Source organism: Amphiura filiformis, chromosome 12, assembly GCF_039555335.1.
Source record: "Amphiura filiformis chromosome 12, Afil_fr2py, whole genome shotgun sequence".
Classification (NCBI taxonomy): domain Eukaryota; kingdom Metazoa; phylum Echinodermata; class Ophiuroidea; order Amphilepidida; family Amphiuridae; genus Amphiura; species Amphiura filiformis.
In genome coordinates this window covers 43,967,325-43,975,205 of record NC_092639.1, presented here as the reverse complement: position 1 = coordinate 43,975,205, position 7,881 = coordinate 43,967,325, and the positions used below count along the sequence as shown (strand labels likewise).

Sequence of the window (7,881 nt, the reverse complement as noted above, 5' to 3'; positions counted from 1 at the left end):
ACTGGTGAAATATGGTACAAAAAGGGAATAAATTCGTGCGAAGCGCGCACAAATTGGCACTTTTTAAGTTAATGGCAAAATATAATGTCAATATGGTCAGAAACACAAAAAAGTCTTAAATGTCGGGACGGTCACCATCCCACAGGGGGTGGGGGTGGGGGGCAAAAGGGGGCAAGTCTTTTCAGGGGGGGCAGTTGCCCCCCTGGCTACGCCACTGCCTAGTGTTGTTAACTTCAGTTCTTAGCTACTTGTTTGAGGAGATATTCTGAATAAATTAAAAAAAGGTGTGCATTTTTGTGTGACGTGATTTAATTGTTATGGCATTTTGTACCCATGTACATACTGGGAAAGGTGAACCAAAGAAGCTGTTGCTTAGTTGTAATGCCAATTAAAAAATGTAGCGCGAGTAACATGGAATTGCCCATACAGATGCATGGACAACACAACACACTCACGTAATGCACCCCACAAACACCCCACCCATGTAACGCACCCCACCTCTCCATGACACATACACACCCCTCGTCTATAGGTTACACAATCATGATCACACACAAAACAAAAGTCTCCCTTCACCTACCTTGACCAATATTGCTTATTCCAGCTGCTTGAGTCGGAAGAGCTGCTATGAATTCATTACGATCTCCTTGGTCCCGTATTTCTCGTAATGGTGCATTGATTACTACATCGCCATTAAAAGTAATGATGCTCAAAGTTTCGTACAACTGAATTGCTGTGTTTATGAAATTACTGGCAGCCTGTGTGGAATGAAAATACATGTAGAAGGAGATAAATCACATTTAAAAAAGTCTTATATTATTTGTTATTCAATTATGGAACTAAAAGCATTATAGAAGTGTGATTACCAAACAGTAATTACTCTCAATAAAGAGTCGGAGAACGCTTTGATTACAAAGGTAAAGAAAAGGGCCAAATAACCTTATCTTCTGTTAGAATAAATGAATTACTGCGACCGTCTTCATGCTCTTTATCCAGTGGTTTGGATATTAGAAGTAAAATTAGCTATCACAATGGCCCATAGAATTAAGCGCACATATTGTTAAGGTCCGTTCATACTACCACCGCACTTGCGATGCGTTGCTTTGCGATGCCGATATATCGATTACTTTTGCCGCAACTCAACGAAACTCGTCGCATTTCCAAGTTAAAATGTATTTAACTTTATTGCGATATCGCAATGCAGTATTTTCAGTACAATGCGATGCGGTATCGCACCGCATCGCAATGCATCGCAACGCAATTGCGGCGTAGTATGAACGAACCTTAAGGCTGTGTACCACCGCGGAGACGGAATTGGCCAATGCCATAGCAGATTCTTGTTCATAAATTCTAAAGGAAATTATGAACAAGAATTTGTCATTTGGTTTGTGGTCCCGTGTATAATTCTAATCACAGAGTGTCCGTCCGTCCGTCTGTACGTCCGCGCGCTATCGCGTTTGCGTGGTGCGCTATCGATATCGCGCGGTGCGATATCGCGTACGCGCCTTGCGATATCGCGTTTTCGCGGTTTGGTATCGCGGAGTATCAACGTGGGTGTGCGCAGGGTACCGCATCGCGCATCGGAAAGCATTTTAAAAGGTCCGTTCATACTACCACCGCATTTTGCGATGCGTTGCTTTGCGATGCGGTGCGTTGCCGCACTGCAAACTACTGCATTGCGATATCGCAATGTTAAATACATTTGAACTTGGAAATGCGACGAGTTGCGTTGAGTTGCGGCAAAAAGTGATCGACATATCGGCATCGCAAAGCAACGCATCGCAAATGCGGTAGTAGTATAAACGAACCTTTACAGTGCACAGAATTAAAACCAGAGAACCAGGACTCGACCGCCATCTTGATACAGGCATGGAGCAAAAATTGGGGGTATTCGGTTTCCCTCGGAATGCACTCGAGGCATTCGTTGTCATGCAAGCGCGACATGGATGATGTGCGCATTTGAGAGACGCACTTGATGCGTCCTGCATGCGAGTACCAAGACGCTTCAGATGAGACGCAGAATTGTTTTCGTTCGTCTCCGCGCACCGTCGGCAAGGACCCAAATACCCCCAATTTTCTCCCCATAGCTGCCTGTTCAGTAATTCCTCGATTGTACGTGGCGGTATAGGGAGTCTCGGTTCTCCTTCTCTAATTCTGTGTTACAGTGTGACTAACAGGTGCATCTCATCTTACTATAAATAGGGGAATGTTGTGACTATGTGACTATGCATGTATGAAAGTTAAAAGGCTCCGTCAGTTTGGATCCAAGTATCGCCAAATTCATCGAGGATTATCCGGGAATGTCCTGTTATTAATTTGGTTGAAAACGGTCACGAATTGGCCTCAAAATCTGTAAAAAGGTGAGTTTTGGGGGGCAAATAATAGCCCCCCTCCCCAGCTGTTGCTATGCAACCGACGCATCTAGAAAGCGAGCAGTCGTTAGCCTGTCGGCGCACACGCCACTTGACGCGCTCGCACAGGGGCGCATAGGCCAAGTTACGTGCCAGATACCAGTGGACGCATTATACGGGGAAAAATTTAAAAAAAGAAAAGAAAAGCAGAACAAAAAAAGGTATGGATGAGGTTACGGGTAGGCCTACGGGGCCTGGTTATGGTTTAAGGTACGGGATTGGATTAAGGCATTACGAAGACTACGTGAACAGAATTAAATAAATAACATGGAAACGGGAAATCACAAGCTAAGCACGAAATATAAAAAATGGGAACAAAATAATAGAAAAAGAAAAAAAGCAGAAAGGGAAATGTAAGAAATAATGGGAACTGGGTAAAATAAATAAATAAATAATATGGAATCGGGAAATACAAAAATTGGAAACGAATTATGCAGGAAAAAAAGAAAGAAAGAAACTTTAAAAAAGAAGGGACATTATTTAGATAAATAAAAAACTTTTTTCAATGAACCTACCTGTTCAGAAATTCATCCTGTTTTAGTGAACGCTCCCATTTACTCATCTAGCGGGGACCCGCGCGAAGCGCGGGTGTCCCGCTAGTCTTACTATAAATAGGCTAATGTTGTGTGCAGGTATGAAAGTTAAAGGCTCCGTCAGTTTCAATCCAAATGTCGCCAAATTCATACGGTACATCGAGGCATATATAGACGGTAATGCGAAAATTTGGTTGAAAACGGTCAAGAATTGGCTGCCAAAACAGTGAAAATAGGGGTAAAAACGGGGTTTTTGTTATGAAAATCGGCTGCCAGCTTACGCGTCACAGCAGCTGGCCGGCAGCGGGTCGGCGCCGGGTGCGTAATGCGCACTACGCCAATGTGCGCGTAAATGGCGCAGAGCCACGCGAATTGCGAGCCAGAGACCAGTGGACATGATAATACGCGGAAAGAAGGAAAAATAAAATTACTGACTAAAAGGTACATGGATGGGTCACGGGATTATGATAACGTTTGGACACGTCCGCAGACTCGCTATGAGAGGACGTAATAAATACGGGAAGAAGAAATATATAAACAACATGAAGCGGTACTATAAAGAAAAATTGAATTAAAATGAGGACAAAAAAGTTACGAGTAATTATAGGCTAACGGGTTGAAGTGAAACGGGAACCAAACAGAGAAGTTAAGAAACTAATCAGGAAATAATAAGAAAAAAAGAAGCTAAAATAGAAAACAGATGGGAACGGGGTTAAATAAATAAACGACATGGTAACGGAAAATCACAAGCATGACAAGCTAAGCAGAAGAAACTTTAAAAAAAAGAAAATGTAAGAAGAGACAGATTTATATGAACTAGCGGGATACCCGCGCTTCGCGCGGGTCCCCGCTAGATGAGTAAATGGGAGCGTTCACTATAACAGGAAGAATTACTGAACAGGTAGAATCATTGAAAATGTACAAATCTGTTCTTTCTTTTAGCTTCTTTTTTTATTTGCTGCTTGTGATTTCCCGTTTCCATGGTTTGTATTTAATTCTGTTCTCATTATTTTAGCTTCTTTTTTTCTTACATTTCCTGATTAGTTTCTTTCCTTCTTTGTTTCGTCCTGTTTCATTTAGTTAGTTTAACCCGTTGGCCTGTTACTCGTACCTTTTTTGTCCCCATGTTAATTTTAGTTTTCTTTACTACCGCTTCATTGTTTATACAACACACATCTTTTTCCCGTATTTATTCCGTTCTCTCATAGCGTGTTCGCTTCATAATAATCCCGTGACACGTCCTTTATTTTTCCATCTTTCCGTATTATCATGTCCACTGGTCTCTGGCTCGCAAATCGCGTGGCTCTGCGCCGTTTACTCACGCATTGGCTTAGTGCGAATTACGCACGCGGCGCCGACGCGTAGCCTGGCAAACGAATTTCATATCAAAAACCCCGGTTTTAATCATATTTTCACTGTTTTTGAGGCCAATTCTTGACCGATTTCAACCAAATAAAGTCGAGTCCATTTCCCGTATATTCCTCGATCTCCCGTATGAATTTAGCAACATTTGGATCGAAACTGACGGAGCCTTTTACATATGCCACACACACACACACACATACACACAACATTAGCCTATTTAAAGTAAGACTAGCGGGATACCCGCGCTTCGCGCGGGTCCCCCGCTAGATGAGTAAATGCGAGCGTTCACTATAACAGGAAGAATTACTGAACAGGTAGAATCATTGAAAAGGTACATTTTATCTTACTATTTCCTGATTAGTTTCTTACATCTTAAATTTTTCTTACATTTCCTTATTAATATTAGTTTCTTTCCTTCGTTTGTTTCGTGCCCGTTTCATTTAGTTACTTTAACCGTTGGCCTATTACTCGTACTTCTTTTGTCATTTTAATTTCATTTTTCTTTATAGTACCGCTTCATGTTGTTTATTGGTCTCTGGCTCGCAAGTCGCGTGGCTCTGTGCCGTTTACTCGCGCATTGGCGTAGTGCGCATTACGCACGCGGCGCTGACGCGCTCCTACCAGCTGCAGTTTTTCATAACAAAAATCCCGTTTTTACCCATATTTTCACTGTTTTTGCAGCTAATTCTTGACCGATTTCAACCAAATAAAGTCCAGGCAATTTCCCGTATATTCCTCGATCTCCCGTATGAATTTGGCGACATTTGGATCGAAACTGACGGAGCCTTTTACATATGCCACATACATAGATACATACACACAACATTTTCCTATTTATAGTAAGATAAAATGTACAAATTTCAATGATTCCACCTGTTATAGTGAACGCTCCCATTTACTCATTTGGCGGGGACCCGCGCGTCCGTCAGTTTGGATCCAAATGTCGCCAAATTCACACGGGAGATTAAGGATTATACGGGGTATGCATTGCGCGTTATTTGGTTGAAACGGTCAAGAATTGGTCTCAAAATCAGTGAAAATATGGTTAAAACCGGGGTTTTTGGTTATATAAAACGCGGGCACGTGCGTAATTCGCACAACGCTATCTCGCGTGTAAACGACGCAGAGCCACACATCACAGACCAGTGGACATGATAATACGGAAAAGAAAAATAAAGGCAGACAAAATGATACATGGACGCTGGACACGTCCACAGATACGCAATGAGATGACGTAAAAAACACGGGAAATGACAACATTAAAATAGGAATAAAAAAAAAGAAAAAGAAGACCAAAAAAAAAGTACGGTTATTTAATCATACGGGAAGCAAAATAAAGAAGGAAAGAAAGAAGTTAATCAGGAAACGTACGTAAGAAAAAAAGAAGCTGATTTAAGAAACTAATCAAGATATAATATAAGGGAAAAAAGCTAAAATAATGAGAACATAATTAAATAAATATCATGGAAATCACAAGCTAAGCAGCAAATAAAAAGAAGCTAAAAGGGAAATGTAAGAAAGGGCAGATTAAAAAAAATAATGGGAAGGGGTTTAACTAACTAACTAACTAACTAACTAACTAACTAACTAACTAACTAACTAACTAACTAACTAAATAAGTAAATAAATAAATAAATAAATAAATAAATAAATAAATAAATAAATAAATAAATAAATAAATAAATAAATAACATGGAAACGGAAAATTACAAGAAAGAAGCAAAAAAGGAAATACAAGAAGGAACAGGTCTAGAAAAATAAAATTTACCTTTTCAATGAATCTGCCTGTTCAGTAATTCCTCCTGTTTGAGTGAACGCTCCCATTTACTTATCTAGCGGGGACCCGCGCGAAGCGCGGGTATCCCGCTAGTCGGACCAATAGGCCTATTTACAAGACATGATTAACATAAAAATCATCAGTTATGGTAAGGCCTATATAACCCGTTTGCGTTCACATTTCTCTCGATTGAATGGACGGCATACATCCCGACACTACTAGAATTTCGGGGTATTTTTGGGTCCTCCAATGTGGTAGCATGACAGGGCTTGAAAGATGCGAACGATGGTTTTTCAGATGGGTACCGAAGTAAGCGTCACAGCTACAAAACAGAGTTGATTTAGTTGTGTTTTAATCATTGAGATACGTATATCGTAGTAGTTTGAAAGGTTAGGACAAGTATTATGGGTAACGGGTGTTGGGTAATTAGAGATAGGCCTATCACGAGAACCGCCCAACCCGAGAACCGCGAAATCCAGTCTTTTTTATTATCATTTGCGCTTCTACTGATGGTCCTCGAGACAGTTATGTAGCGTTCGCGTGTGATAGTCACGCAATCAAAGGCAATATACCTGTAGGGCGCAGTCATCTCGCGCCCACCGCGCACTGCAGATGTACCGCCTTTGATGAACGCTATCGAGGAAGCAAAATGGACTGCAGATTGTTTAGATGATTGCCCTCCATATAAAGTAGAAAACACCATATATAAAAAAAACCTGGACCACCATATTTTATGCACAGGGGTTACAGAGTACGTCACTCAGTCCATTGTTATACAAAAGGACAGATTTGAACCGAGCCAAGGGTGTATAAGCTTTGTATTACCTGTCTCAATTGCCGAAGACGTTCCCCTTTCATACTCCCAGACGAATCCAGTACAAGAACCCAATTGTTGTGATCTGGCTGAACTATCTTATATATTGGTGTGGTGTCTGTCGTAGCAGAAATCGGACCAGATTTCAAATCGTCGTGTTGTCTCATCACCTATGAAAAGAGCTGTAAATTGTTTTGTTCGGATCTAAGGCATCGCCATTATATTTGGCGGAGCTTAAAAATAGATAAATTCGAGGAACGAGATAGATGCAGTGAATGACAAACTGCAAAGCAAAAGAACAATCTCTGAACATATTAGAAATGGAAATATATTTTTTGCATATTCATTGAAATGTCTAGAACTGTTTATCTAAAATAACTATCATTTAATTACATAATTACATTTGTTAGAATACTCTGTACCATGTTGATATTTACAAGTGTACATCTATATGCATCTTTGTTTAAAAGTCCTCACTGAAAACATAAAGTGGTAGGGTATTTCTATTGTTTAACATAACGACAAAAAGACAACAGAAATCCAAACAAAAGAAAAAAATGAGTGCCTGTTTGTTCTCTTTGTTTTGGCACTGTGCGGTAACAATATCAAGCAATTTTACTGGTACATCAAGAGCTATCAAGCTTGATATGCACGAATTTGGCGATATTGGCCTAACCCGTTTTGCACACTCTTAAATAGTTAACTTTTGAACCCATGCATTAAAAGAAGCGCTCCATGTATCCTCCATATTTCTTATTTTAAGGTAGAAAATAATTGTAATTTTTTCACTTTGAGTCAAAAACGCAATTGTATATTTTGTTTGTTACGTCGCAGCGTGTACTTACTTGCCACACGCTTTTTCCAAAGCAATGAATATTCTGTAAATTTGGAGCTTCTCTGTTGTGTCGACTTTGTGCATCGGTACCATCGTCGCAAAAGTCCGTAATCTAATAAATTAAGAGAACGACATACACAATTTGT

The 7,881-nt window shown here is 40.3% G+C and overlaps 1 long non-coding RNA gene across 1 annotated transcript; it reads right to left on the bottom strand.

The window, feature by feature from the left end:
• Positions 1 to 605: 605 nt before the first annotated feature.
• On the bottom strand, positions 606 to 7,849 carry LOC140165385 (uncharacterized). Its single transcript, XR_011860701.1, has 3 exons — positions 7,746 to 7,849; positions 6,912 to 7,070; positions 606 to 758 (listed from the first exon to the last, which is right to left on the bottom strand). It is a non-coding gene; the product is annotated as an uncharacterized lncRNA (long non-coding RNA).
• Between the last annotated feature and the right edge of the window lie 32 nt (positions 7,850 to 7,881).